Genomic DNA, 14,853 nt, shown 5'->3' with positions numbered 1-14,853 from the left:
TGTAGCTTCTTGTTGGATTGTCCCTTTTATTATTATGTAGTGTCATTCTTTGTTTCTTGTTACAGTCTTTGTTTTAAGGTCTATTTTGTCTGATAGAAGCATTGTTGCCCCCTCCGCCCGCCCCGCTTTCTTTTGACAACCATTTGCATGACAAATGTTTCTCCATCCCCTCACTTTCAATCTTCAGGTGTCTTTCAGTCTGAAATGAGCCTCTTGTAGGCATCATATAGATGGATCTTTTTTTTTTCTTTAATCCATTCTGTCACCCTATGTCTTTAGATTGGAGCATTTAGTCCATTTATGTCAAAGTAATTATTGACAGATACATATTTATTGCCATTTGGTTACTTGTTTTGTAGTTGTTTTTGTGTTTTTTTTTTTTTCTCATCCTTTTGCTCTCTTTCATGGTTTGCTGGCTTTCTTTAGTGATATACTTGGATTCCTTTCTCTTTATTGTTTGCATATCGGTTACTGGTTTTTTATTTTTGGTTACCATTAGGTTTGTATATAACATCTTCTGCATATATCAGCCTATATTAAGTTGATGGTTGCTTAAGTTTGGACTCGTTCTTTTCTCCTCTCCCTCACACATTTTAGGTATATGGTGTCATATTTTACAGCCCTTTTTTTTTTTTTTGTATGTGTGTGAATCCCTTGATTAATTTTTACAGATACATTTATTTTTATTTCTTCTGTTTTTCCTACTTTTCATACTCTTACCTGTAGTCTTTCCTTTCCACTCAAAGGGTCCCCTTTGACATTTCTTGTAGGTCTGGTTTAGTGGTCATGAACTTCTTTAGTGTTTGTCTGAGATAACTATTTCTCCTTCTATTCTGAATGATAGCCTTGCTGGTTAGAGTATTGTTGGCTGCAGATTTTTTTTTTCCTTCTAGAACTTTGAATATATCATTCCACTCCCTTCTGGTCTGCAAAGTTTTCGCTGAAAACACCATGCATAGCCTTATGGGATTTCCCTTGTATGTAACTGTCTTCTTTTCTCTTGCTGCTTTTAATTTCTCTCTTTATCACTACTTTTTGCCATTTTAATTACAATGTGTCTTGATGTGGACCTTCTTGGGTTACTTTTATTAGGGGCTTTCCATGCCTTCTGGATCTGGATATCTGTTTCTTTCCTCAGATGAGGAAAGTCTTTAGCTATTATTTCTTCAAATGAATTTTCTGCCCCCTTTTCTCTCTTCTTTTCTTCTGGGATCCCTATAATGTGAATGTTATGATGCTTGATGGAGTCATTGAGTTCCCTAAGTTTATTCTCATTTTGCATAATATTTTTTTCTCTCACCTGCTCTGCTTGATTGCTTTTTATTATTCTGTCTTCTGGGTCACTAATTTGTTCCTTAGCTTCCTCTAGCCTGTTATTTTTCCATCTAGTGTATTTTTAATTTCATTTGTTGTGTTCTTCATCTCTGATTAGTTCTTTTTTATCTTTCTGTTAAGGGTCTCACTGATGTCCTCCAGTATTTTCTCAAGTCCTATATCTTTATGATCATTACTTTAAATTCTCTATCAAGCATATTATATCTGTTTTGCTTATGTCTCTTGCCATGGTTTTGTATTGTTCTTTCATTTCAGACATATTTCTGTCTCCTCATTTTGCCTAATTCTTCATGTCTGTTTCTGTGTGTAAGGAAAGTCAGCTATCTCTCCTGCTTTTGAAGATGAAGTCCTGTAGTACAGCGTCCCCTGTTCCCCAAAACCCAGAGCTTCAGAGGATGTCTCCTATGTATGTTGCATGTGCTGTGCTGTTTTGTCCTGGCCACTTTTTCCTTTAGTGCAGTCATCTGCAGAGGTTCTCATTGTCTGTTTTGGGCAGTATTTGGTCACCAGCTGGGGTGGAAAGCACCATTTCAAAAAGGTGTGCCTTGGGCTTTAGCAGGACCCACTGCTGCCGCCCCCAGCACCAAGGCCCCGCAAAACATGTGGGTTGGGAGATGTGGTGTTTGCAAGATTTGAGCCAGTATTCTGAAGGAGAGGACCTGACATGCTGGGACTGAGGCAGGTGTGATTGGAAATTGCAGATCTGCCAAAGTGATGGGTGCTTTTTTCAATTTTGAAGAATCTGGTTTTAAACCACTTGCTATTATTTTAAGCTATAATAATGAGAATTAATCCAGCTGGATCCAAATGAATAAATTAAGCTTTTCCAGTCCTCTGTACTTCCCTTTTCATCACCCTATTACCCTGCTCTAATAAGACAAAGTCTTTGATGCTCAGCAGACACTTGTTAAATGCTAGTCACCACTTCACCATGCCAACATTCTCAAACTTTTCCTAGGGTCAACCTCAGAACAGCAACATTTTTATTAAAGAAGGAAAAGCCGGTGTTTGCCTTTCCCACCTCTTTTGGGGGGAAAGCCAATTTGAAGATGTTTCCAGTTTCTTCATGGGCAGTATGACTCATCCTCATCCATCCCAATCCCAAATTGTACTGGGTCCCAAAAGGTGTTTTAACAGTCCTGAAATTATTCAATTTAAAATAATAAGTGGTCGGGTGGTCAATTAAGTTTGAAAACTCCCATTTATTGTATTTCCTGCTTGGAGAGAAAAAGTACAAATTATTGCATAAGAAGTTTAGCCATAAATAAATGTTTAACCTTGCTTTTTCAATGTCTTCCAAACTGAAACAATAGAGTGATTTGACTGTAAATAAGCATCCTTCAAGATATTTAAGAAATTCAAGGTAAAAAATGAGGAATTTGTTTTGGGCAAAATGTCCAATCTATTTAACATGTATGAACATTAGGTCCTTGTGCTCAAGGTATATTAACTCTGATATATGATAGGGAGAACACTGAATATATTTTATGTTAAAATAATAGAAAGTAAGACACTCCATTAGATGTAGTTCTCACTGTGGGGAAAAAATATCTCACTTCCATTTTTTTCACTACCTCAAGAATATTAAACGCCAGTGTATCCAAGCAACAAGATGAGAACACTTATCATCTTATCTTATTTGTTATTAAATTGGCTGTCATATTACAAAAAGAGATGTATTAAGCCAAGAAACAGCTTTCTTATATCTAAATGGAAAAAAAAATACATATAAAATGGCCTCTACCCAACTGTTCAGTTTTGGAGCCATGTAGAGTAAAGGAGTGAAGTGACAGAGACCTAGTCTGACTAGATCTTCAAGATCTTCCTTACTAAAATTCAAACTTCTTGCTGAAGAAGAAAGGAAAGAGGTTAAGAGGTTGGTCCTGGAGAGAAACCCAAGAAAGAAACAAATCCATCTTAGGGTTTGTAGGAGAAGAGAAAATAACTAACATTTTCTAAATGCTTAATATGTGCGCAGGTCTCTATGACTTAAAAAAACTTTTTTGCATTTATTTTAATTGTAGCAAAATAGACATAAAATTTACTATCTTAACAATTCTTTTTTTTTTTCTGCTTTTTAATTTTTTTTTTTTTGAGAGAGAGAGAATGACAGAGAGAGAGAGAAGGAGAAGGGTGAGGGTCAGAGGGAGAAGGAGACTCCCTGCCGAGCAGGGAGCCCGATGCGGGACTTGATCCCGGGACTCCAGGATCATGACCTGAGCCGAAGGCAGTCGCTTAACCAACTGAGCCACCCAGGCGCCCTATCTTAACAATTCTTAAGTGTTTAATTTAGTGACATTAAATACATTTACATTTTTGTGCTACCATCACCACCATTTATCCATAGAATTCATTTCATTTTACAAAACTGATTACCTATTAAATAATAATTCTACATGTTCCCCTCTACCTCAGCCCCTGGCAGTTACCATTTTGCTTTCTGTCTCTATGAATTTGACTATTTGAAGTAGCTTATATAAATGGAATCTTGTAATATTTGTCCTTCTCTAATTGACTTATTTTACTTAACATAATGTCCTCAGAGTTCATCCATGTCATAGCATATGTCAGTGTTTCTTTTCTTTTTTAAGGCTGAGTAATATTCCATTGTATGTATACATCACATTTTATTTATCTATTCATGTGATGATGAATACTTGGGTTACTTCTATCTTTTTGCTATTGTGAATCATGCTGCTATGAATATGGGTGTAAAATATCTGTTAGAGTCCCTGTTTTCAATTCTTTAGGGTATAAGGTATATATCCAAAGGTGGAACTGTTGCATCATATAATTTTAAGTGTAATTTTTTGTGAAAAATGCCAGAACAACTTCCACAGTAGTTGTACCTTTGTATATTCCTACCAACAGTGCACAAGCATTATTTTCTGTTTTTTTGTTCTGTTTTGATTTTTAGTTGTTGTTGTCAGTAGCCATCCTAATGAATGTGAGGTGATATCTCATTGTGGTTTTTATGTGCATTTCTCCAATGATTAATGATATTAAGCATCTTTTCATGTGATTACTAGTCATTTATATATCTTTGAAGATATGTCCATTTAACTCCTTTGACCATTTTCTAATTGGATTATTTTCTTGTTGAGTTGTAGCAGTTCTTTATATATTCTGGATATTGACCCTTTATCAGGTTTATGATTCCCAACTATTTTTTCCCATCCTATGAATTGTCTTTTCATTCTGTTGATTGTATCCTTTGATGCACAGAAGTTTTTAATTTTGATGTAGTATAACTGACCTGTTTTTCTTTTGTTGCCTGTGCTTTTGGTATCATATCCAAGAAATCATTGCTAAATCAAATGCCAAGAAAATTTCCTCCTATGTGTTCTGCTATGATTTTTATTGTTTTAAGTCTGTGTGGGCTAAATTGGCGCTCTGCCCAAAGTTTTTTTGTTGAAGCCCTAAACCCCAGTACCTCAGAATGTAACCACATTTGGAGATAAAGTCTTTAAAGAGGTAATTACGTTAAAATGAGGTCTTCAGGGTGGGCCCCAATCCAATATGACTGGTGTCACTATAAGAAGAGAAAACTTGGATACAGACATGGGCACACAGAGGAAAGACCATGTGAGGACACAGCAAGAAGGCAGCAGTCAACAAGCCAAGGAGAAAGGCCTCAGAAGAAACCAGAGCAGTTGACAGCCTCTCTTAGACTTTCAAACCTCCAGAACTGTGAGAAAATGAATTTCTGTTGTTTAAGCCACTAACTCTGGTATTTTATTATGGCAGCCCTAGCAAACTAATACAAGGTCTGTGGAGTTTCGTTTCGTTTTGGTTTTGAATTAAACTTTTTATTTTGAGACAATGTAGATTGACATGCAATTGTGTCTTTCATTGTATTTCCCTTAATGGTAACATCTTATAGAAATAGAGTACACTATCACAAAGAAGGTCCTGATATTGAGACAATTCAAACATAATATTCATATTTACCCAATTTTACTTTTACTTGTATTGTGAGTGTATTTAGTTCTGTACAATTTTATCACATGTGTGTCTTCACATATCAATCACCACACTTGAGATATTGAACATTTCTATTGCAAGATCTCTAGTGTTTTCCTTTTATAACCACCAATCCTTAACTCCTGGCAAACTGCTAATATCTTCTCAATTTGTATAATTTTGTCATTTCAAGAATATTATATGAAATCATACTATATAAAACCTTTGGGATTTTTTTTCCCCCCACTCATCATAATCCTTTGAGATTCTTCCAAATTGTTGCTTCTATCAATAATTCATTCTTTTGGGGCACCTGGGTGGCTCAGATGGTTAAGTGTCTGCCTTCGGCTCAGGTCATGATCCCAGGGTCCTGGGATCGAGCCCCGCATCGGGCTCCCTGCTCCGCAGGAAGCCTGCTTCTCCCTCCTCCACTCCCCCTGCTTGTGTTCCCTCTCTCGCTGTGTCTCTCACTGTCATATAAAAAAAAAAATTCATTCTTTTTTACTGGTCAGTAGTATTCCATGGTTTATATGTACTAGAGGTTATTTACCATTTAACCATTCACCTGCTCAAGGACATCTGAGCTGCTTCAAGTTTTGGGCTATTAGCTCAAGTCTACCTCTTCATTATTATTTTCTTTTTGTTTTTCCTGTTTCCTTTCTTGCCTTATTGTGGGTTAATTGAACATTTTTTTAGGATTCCATTTTGATTTATTTAAACTGTTTTTGTGGTATATCACCTCCTATGATTTTATTTAGTAGTTGTTTTCTATGGAGTTTTTTAAAATTAATTTTCCCAATTGCCTTTTAAGGTAAATATTACTAGATCTATATCACAGATAAGAAAACTGAGGCTCAGGAATAGTATGCAGCATATCTGCCAGTAAGCAGCTCAGCTGGAATCTGAACCTAAATCTGATTCCAGAAGCACTAGTCTTGCCAGCACTACACATAGCTTGCCACTGGCCTCAGGGCAAAATAGAAAAGCCTCACCCATTATGAATCATCTTTATCAGGGAGGAAGTCCACAAGATTAGGCAGCACTGAAGAATCTGAAGTATCATATCTCAAGACTTTTGCTCTTATTCTTCTCTCAGCCCATGATGCCTCTCTTTTAGCCCCCTTCTACCTACTGAAACCCAATGTACTGAAATACAGACTCCTTCATGAATCTTTCCCTAATTGCCTTACCTCTCTGCAGTGGAAAGTAATTTTTTTCCTTTGGCTTCTCCAGAGCAGTTTGTTTATACCTTTCCTCTGGCCTGGATTCTGGCTAGCTCTTTATATATATCTTGCTTCCTGTCTTGATTGGAAACTCTTTGAGGAAATAAACTAAGACATAATTCATTTTTGTCACCACTACAATGTCTAGCATATAGTAGTTGATCTAGCAAATATTTGTTGAGTTCAGTGGAACTGAAATAGGGCTCAGAAGCTCTGGGTAAATCTGCTGAGTTATTTGGAAGGAGAGTCAACATGCACCTTTGTAGATAATGATCATTTAGTTACTGGGCAGATTATACCTTTTAAGTGTGTTATAGAAAATTTTTAAGAGAAGAATTAGTAGAAAGCCGATCAATTGGGTTCATTAAGGGGTGAGTAATTTCCTCATTCCTGCTTGGAAAATTTCTCAGGTCAGTAATTATGAAGTTTTTATTTTTTAAATTAACTGAAGCTCAAATTCCTGGTGCTCAAAGGAAAAAGGAGAGGATGTTTTTACTTTAATTATTTTTGATCAAACACTGCAAAATATCTCTTTCAGAATTGTCTCTCTAAATTCAGGACAAGGATAAGCTAGCAAGTGTTTGCTAAGCTCAGATATTTAAAACCTACTCTAGGGGAAGAGAAGTCATTTAGTTGACATAATGACCCCTTTATACATTTAAGCAGTGCTTAGCTTTATGAAGCCATAAAAATATATGTACAGTAATATACTCATTTCTCGTTCTAAAACAACCACTATAAACCATGATTTGTAAGAGTTTTAAACATAACTGCTTTCCTAGGAGGACATGTATATGATTTATACTGCTGTACCAGTCGTTCCTAAGTGCTTCTCGAAGTCCATTTTCTTCATGAGTTATGGCTTTTCAAATAGAATGGAAGCACTATTGAACGTTGTTAATGCAATTCTATTTTTAAAAGATAAATTAAGTTTGATTATTTGAATATGACCAGTCAAAAAGGGAACAATTGCATGAACGCTTATTTTCAATTTAAGGAAGAATAAATATATGCACAACAATGACTGCCCATCTCTAAGCTTAAAAATCAAAAATCTTTGAGTTAGAAGAGACCTTGACTGTAGCTCAGTGCCTCCAGCTGAAATAATCTGACTGTAACTGCACAGAATTGTAAAATGACCTACGATTCATAAGTAAAGCATGCACAGTGCTTTACACTTCATGAAATGTATTTAAATGGTCATGATAGAGAGTGCGGATTTGGAGACTAAACTCAGGGAAGCTGTCTGATCTGGGCAATTCCATTTCTTTCTGACTGGTATCTATTCTTAATGGCCCATCACCTATAGAGTATCAACATATTGTTTTCAACGTGTGTCCACCTTTTATGCCCCAGTGATCTGCTTCTACCCCCTCCCCACCATGCACCTTGTGTTTCTCTGTCCATTTCTTTCTTTACACTGTTTTTCAAGATAAACTTACTTTCCTTCTCTACATCAAACTAAAGCCTACTTGTATCTTAAATGACAGCCTGAGTCTCATGTCTTTTATGAAAACATCTAGATTACAGCATTTAGAAAGCTCTTTTTCTTGAAAGTGTCACTTATCCATTTAACAAGTATTTGAGTTCATAGGCACTTTGCCACCCACAGTAAACTATATGCCCTGGTGGTTTTTAATCAGTGCCCCACAGAGTCCTTGTGGGTGACCTAGGGATCATATTAGTTGACCAGGATGCTGGTGACATATGGCCCTTCCTTTCCAATTTAATCAGTTTCACTTTTTATCAGTTTTACATAGGGAACTGGCATGCACTAATATACAGGGTTCTGCTGATTTTTTTTTTTTTTTAGAGGCTGAAAACTGTTTCAATGAAGGAAATAGAAAATGAACAGATAATTACAAGTGACTAATACATTATACCCATATGTACAGTTAGGGAACAACTGTGAGGGGCACAGCTTCTTATTTTTGATTGTCTACCTACCTATTTCTCTCCCACTTTTGTTGAAAGCTTCTCATTAACAGGAATTGAACCCTCCACCAGAATCCATGAGGGCAAGATGCTGCCTGTTTTGCTTGTTGTTGTACCTCAGATACCTAGAACAGTGCCTGGTCCAATATAGGCATTGTAATTGTACTGGTTGGATATAGGAATCCTGCAGTTTATTTGCTTCATTTTGCCTTCCACATGCAATACACGTAATAAATGTTCATGACATATTTAACAAGTGAACAAATGACTTTTGAAAAAAAATTTGTCTTTCTTACATAAAAGAAGCAAGACAAAGGGAATTAGGTTATAGAATGTGTGGAGAAGAGAGGGTAGCACAAAGACAAAAACATAGGTCTTGGATGGCTGTGCTCCTTTTAAATCCCTTACCTGGAAACAATTTTCAATATGAAAATGAAATTTAGTTCTTCTTTCATTGGTAATATATTTTTATTTTATGCATTCTTTTGGTTATAAATTATCGCTTCATCTCAGTTTTAAAATTGTTACTTTTAAATATTTTATTTATTTATTTGAAAGCGAGAGAGCACCAATGCAGGTGGGGGAGGGGCAGAGGATGAGGGAGAAACAGGCTTCCCACTGAGCAGGAAGTCTGAAGTGGGGCTCAATCCCAGGACCCTGGGATCATGACCTGAGCAGAAGTCAGACACTTAACTGACTGAACCCCCAGGTACCCCTAAGATTGTTACTTTTAAAGATGCTTTTGATAGGCAAAAATAGCAAAATTTTTTTTAGAGATAATTTGCTTTATATCACCATAAGATTGAGAACTTTACCTTTAATCAAATGATCTCAATGTCTATTTTTTTTTTCTAAGTGTCATTTAGGGCAGGAGTGGCGGGGGACATGATAGCCAAGATGTGGCCTGGCTCTGCCCTTATCAGAAGTAGGGTAGTTTGTCAATGGCAAGGAGCAAATTCAGGAGATTTCATTGGATAATAGCAAGGGAGCAAGTTCAGCAAAGATTAGTTGAGGCAAAGAGAAAATGATCATCCCCCGTTAATACACAGTCAAGCTTTGAACAACCCATGCTGTGATATATTTTAAATTAATGCCCCCAAAGGGACTCTTGTATGCCAGACTTGGATTTTGATACATCTGCTGATGTAGGAATATTTGAAACTGATACATGGCTTGCTGCCTGCCAGCCAAAATTTCTGTTTAGCTGCAACAAGGTCTTTGTCAATAGAGAAGGGCAATGTTTGTGCAATTATCCTAATATATTATTACAGTGTCTTTCAAACACTATTTTTTCTAGCCCCAGATGTTTCACAAAGGTATTGCTTGTTTAAAAAGATAAGGTAAAGTGGTAAGGATGATAGAATTAGGGAGTAATGGTGACTTGGCACTAAGTCTTCTATTTACATTTGGGACTTCATGTAAGACTTATAAAAAGGAAAAAAAATTTTAAAAAAGACTTTTATAAAAAGGGGGGCAGGGGGTTGCTAGTAAAAAGGTATTTGAAAATTATTGCCTTTTTATACAAGAGTGAGCATGGAAAAGTGTATTGATACTGATGATCAAAATCATAGGTATCATACATTTAACATTGATACAGAGATAGAAAAAATAGTAACAGATTTATAGACTGAGTTTGATGCTGACTGTCTAAGCTAGTTGACCACCTACTGCCTGGTGGAAGAAAGGGGAAAAAAAAGAACATGAAAAAAATGACACAAATATGCCATGAATGCATCTAACAAAGGAGATGTGATGAAGGATTTTTTAAACTTTCTTTTTTTAGCTGTTTGGAAATATGCAAAACATTTTCAAGCTTCCTGTACATTTTTAGGAGTACAGAATATATGAAGGAAAGTGGCCTGCTCTATAAATCCAAGCAGGCAGAAACAGTTCTGCTGAAGGGAGCCTCAAGATCTCAGCACTGGGTGAAAAATTTTGTCCCTGTAAAGAGGGTTTTGACCCAGGTATATTTTATGACTGTCTCTGGAACCACAGACTTTGATATACAAGGCTTTTCAATGCTGGCACTATTGGGGTATGATAATTCTTCATGATAAGGTATTGTCCTGAGCATTGCAGGATGCTTAGTAGTATCCCTGACCTCCATCACTAAATACCAGGAGCACTGTCCCCACCCATCCCCTTGCCCTCTTAAACAAAAATATCTGTAGACAGTGCCAAGTGTCTCATGGAAATCATCCCTGTTGAGAACTACTGATATCAACTGTAAGGTCAACTATGATAGTATAAAGCATAATCTCAAAGTGATGCTAGGATTATTTCACATACTTTCTAGAATACAGAAATCTAAATAAAACAAAAACATTATTGATTACAGTAATTGTCTTTCAGCAGATTAGTTCCCAAATTGTTATATTTTAGGTTTGGCTTTCTAGGCATTATTTTTTTTTTAAAGATTTTATTTATTTATTTGACAGAGAGAGACACAGCGAGAGAGGGAACACAAGCTGAGGGAGTGGGAGAGGGAGAAGCAGGCTCCCCGCAGAGCAGGGAGCCCGATGCGGGACTTGATCCCAGGACCCTGGGATCACGACCTGAGCCGAAGGCAGTCGCTCAACCAACTGAGCCACCCAGGCGCCCTAGGCATTATTTTTAAATGGGCAAATTTAGCTGGGACTGTTCACTAATACTGTGTACTTTGTTAATTTGTGAGACATCATTCTACTACTATTATATACTTCAATTCTGTGTTTTATGACCTATAAAATATAAGAACTAGGTGAGAGGGGTATACTTTCATGTGATAATCTTGGAATGTTCTTTGTGGATAAAGTGCTATAAAATATGACCTGAATTTACTGGGTGTTCAATAAGAATTGTTGATAGTTTGAAAACTCCCCCTTTTAAAATTTTTAATAAAATTTCTAACTCTGTCAAATTAAAAGTTGTAGTAACTTAATTTTTATCCTGTGAATAATTTACAATACAGGAGGATCTTACAACCTTTTCAACAAATACTAAGTAAGCACCTACCAAATGCAAGGCTTAGAGAATGAAGTGATGGTGAATGTGAATTCAGTGCCTTCCTGTAAAAACCTCTGTCTGAAGTCTGTGTGTTTTCCACTTTTCTTATTATGTCTTAGTAATTTTGCTAACTCCTTATTCTATTCTTACATATCCAAGGCTTAGTGGTCAGACCACTGTTATTCACTGCTATAATCTCTTGGTGATAAAACCCACTTTTGGAGTTTAATAACTAATCTCCATATCTAACCAGATTACTTCTGAGCTCCGGATGGTTATCTCTAACTCTTCACAAGACAATTCACTTCAATTTTCTATTAGCATCTGAAGTGCAACAAATCAAAATTATCTTTATCCCACTCTCCATTCCCTGTGCTTCTATCAAATAGGCTTGTCAGAATTTCTAGTCAGCCACATTGTGGGAAGCAGAGTTCTTGATATTTTTATTGCCATTTCTACAAATTTAGTCCAGATCTGATCCATTACAATACTTTTGTCTCATCTCCCCAATGCCTACCAAAATAAAGTATATCTTGGTCATCTTTCAAGGCCCTTTTTAGACTACACTAAACCTACTTCTATATTCTGTTTAATATAAACCCTTGACTCCAGCCAGTTGACTTCCTATTGTCTGAAACTACCATGTACATTCTTGCTTTTTCACCTCTCTCACAAATGAATTAAAAAACAATTGCTGCCATAAGGCATCCAGATTTTTGTTTATCCAATTTAATCTTTGTCTGAATTCTGTAATTTGCTTTTTTTAATTTAACTTAAAAACAGATTATGTCAGTCTTGCTTAAAATCTTCCAGTGCTTTCCACTGCAGTTAAGCTAAATAATACGTCTCATGACAACTTCTTCAAATTTAACTGGGCATACTGTATTTTAATTTACTAAGGCTGGCAGTTCTAAAACCATTCACTCATCAACTGACCACCTTTTTCAGGCCTCCCTCAGTTATTAGTTCTTGCTGTTCTTTCTGTGTAGGATGTACTTCTACAGTTGACTGTATTATCCCTCTTCTCTTTGTTCATGCTTCAGTTCAAATTTCATCTTCTCATACAGGACATCCTTAATTTTTTAGCGTAAAATGTACCCCCACCCCCCACCTTTGCCCTCTTTTACTTTCTCTATAGAATTTGTTTTCATGTATAATTAATGTGTTTGTATTCCTATTTATTTTCTGTCTTTCTTTAATATAGGAAAAGGTCTTTCTCTGGCTCAACCTCATCTCTAGAGTTTTGAACAAACTTGATACACATTGCTACCAAATATTAACAAATATGTTGTTGAATAATTCAATGAAATATTTAAAAATATTTGTTGAGTAATTCAATGAATAATTGCATGAGTGAATAACTGAATGAATGTGTATCAAGAATAGATCAAAAGATTCTGCTTCCATCATGGCCAAGTAGTTCCTATTATACCAACCGTCTTGCAGATAACAATTGTAAGCTATAGACACCTTCATAAAAAAGCACACAAAACACCAAAAAAGCACTACTTGAGAGCAGACTCTAGTCCATGCCATAGGATTAACTAAAACTCTAATAGAAAATTTTAGTGTAGGGTCACCTGGGTGGCTCAGTTTGTTAAGTGGCTGGATCTTGATTTCGGGTCAGGTCACGATCTCAAGATCCTGGGATAAAACCCCACATCAGGCTCCACGCTCAGTGGGGGGTCTGCTTGGGATTCTCTCTCTCCCTCTCTGCCTCCCACCATGCATGCACATGTGCACACACTGTCTCTCTTCTCTCTCTCAAATAAATAAATAAATCTTAAAGAAATTTCAATCTTTTATAAAAACAAGATGGTAGACTTGTATAGGAATAGTCAACATGAAAAGTGAAGGAGAAGATTTTCAGAGTGAAGGAATCTACTGATGAAGAGCTTTAAATTCTACCTAAACTCTGCCCGAATTTCTGATTATGCCCTGAACTATGAATGAACTATAAATGTGTAGGGAAGATGTGAAGAAGTCTAGCTTTACATTTAGCTTTACATTTCAGTCCTAGCAATTCTCTCTCTTAAGTTTTCCTAATTGTTAAAATTCTCTATGGTTAATTCACTGATAATGTTCCTTCAGTTCTTTGAAAATATTTTAATTCTCTGAAAATATTTATATTAGCTGCTATGATATCTTTTTAAATCCAACATCTGGGTCTAGTCAAAATCATATTCTCATGAAAGCTTTTTAATCCAAAGTATGAGTCACATTTTCCTGTTTCTTAGCATGTCTTTTTTGTTGAAAAATGAATATTGTAGTAGATATATTGTAGCAACTGGATTGTGTTGTATTCTTATGATGATTTTGGTTTAATGCTCTAATGGGCAGTTAACTAACTTACCTGAATTCACACTGCAAAATTTTTCTTTCTTGTCATACAGCCACCAATTTCATTGCTCTCTTAGCTTAAAAGGCTTCAGTTTTCTGCTTCTCAATCAGTGCCTATTGGGAAATGTACTCAGTTAAAAAAAAAAAGTTACAAACTTACAGATCTGGACCCAGTACAATTATATCCTTTGTCCTTTCTCATTAGGGACTTTGGAATATTTGCTGTAAATGGACAGTTCAACTTTCAGCTAATGTTTTGGACAGAGTTAATGCTCAGATTTTAGATATTACCTCTGTAGTTCTCTTACTGATAAAATTATGGCTGTTTTTTCAGCTCTGATTTCTTTAAATTTATGGCTGTTTTTTCAGCCCTGATTTCTTATCTCTGGTACTTGAACTGATTAAGGGAGAGGTTTTCTTTCTTTTCTTTTTTTTTATCTTTTTTTTTTTTTATGTTCAGTTAGCCAGCATACAGTACATCATTAGTTTTTGATGTAGTGTTCAAAGATTCATTAGTTGTGTATAACACCCGGTGCTCATCACAACACATGCCCTCTTTAATACCCATCACCTGGCTACCCCATTCCCCCACCCCCTCCCTTCTGTAACCCTTAGTTTGTTTCCCAGAGTCCAGAGTCTCTCTGATTTCTTCCCATTCAGTTTTCCCTCCCTTTCCCTGTGGTCCTCCATGCTATTCCTTATGTTCCACATATGAGTGAAACCATATGATAATTATCTTCCTCTGCTTGACTTATTTCACTGAGAGTGAGGTTTTCTACTGCCCATGCTCTGCTGCCATATCTGTGGAGATTTGGCAGAGCCCACAGGCCAGAATCCTACATTGTCCTAATTTTAACACCTTCCGGTTGCAGATTTTCAAGTGTAAACTCTCGTATGACCTCTTAGACTCTTTTAAGTTTCTTTACCTTTTTTTAATATTTTATTCAACTTTTTAAATCATTACCTCTGAGAGGTTTCACATGACCCCTTACTCCTACTATCATTACTGTATCTCCTTTAAGTTTTAATTTTGTTTTGAAATAATATTTCTGGGTCTCAAAGAAATACCTCT

The sequence above is a fragment of the Mirounga angustirostris genome, unplaced genomic scaffold (genome assembly GCF_029215605.1).
Source record: "Mirounga angustirostris isolate CCGP_5_RB_7025 unplaced genomic scaffold, mMirAng1.0.hap1 SCAF_1, whole genome shotgun sequence".
NCBI classification, from domain to species: domain Eukaryota; kingdom Metazoa; phylum Chordata; class Mammalia; order Carnivora; family Phocidae; genus Mirounga; species Mirounga angustirostris.
The sequence above is the reverse complement of the archived record's forward strand: the minus strand, read 5'-3'. Positions refer to the sequence as shown.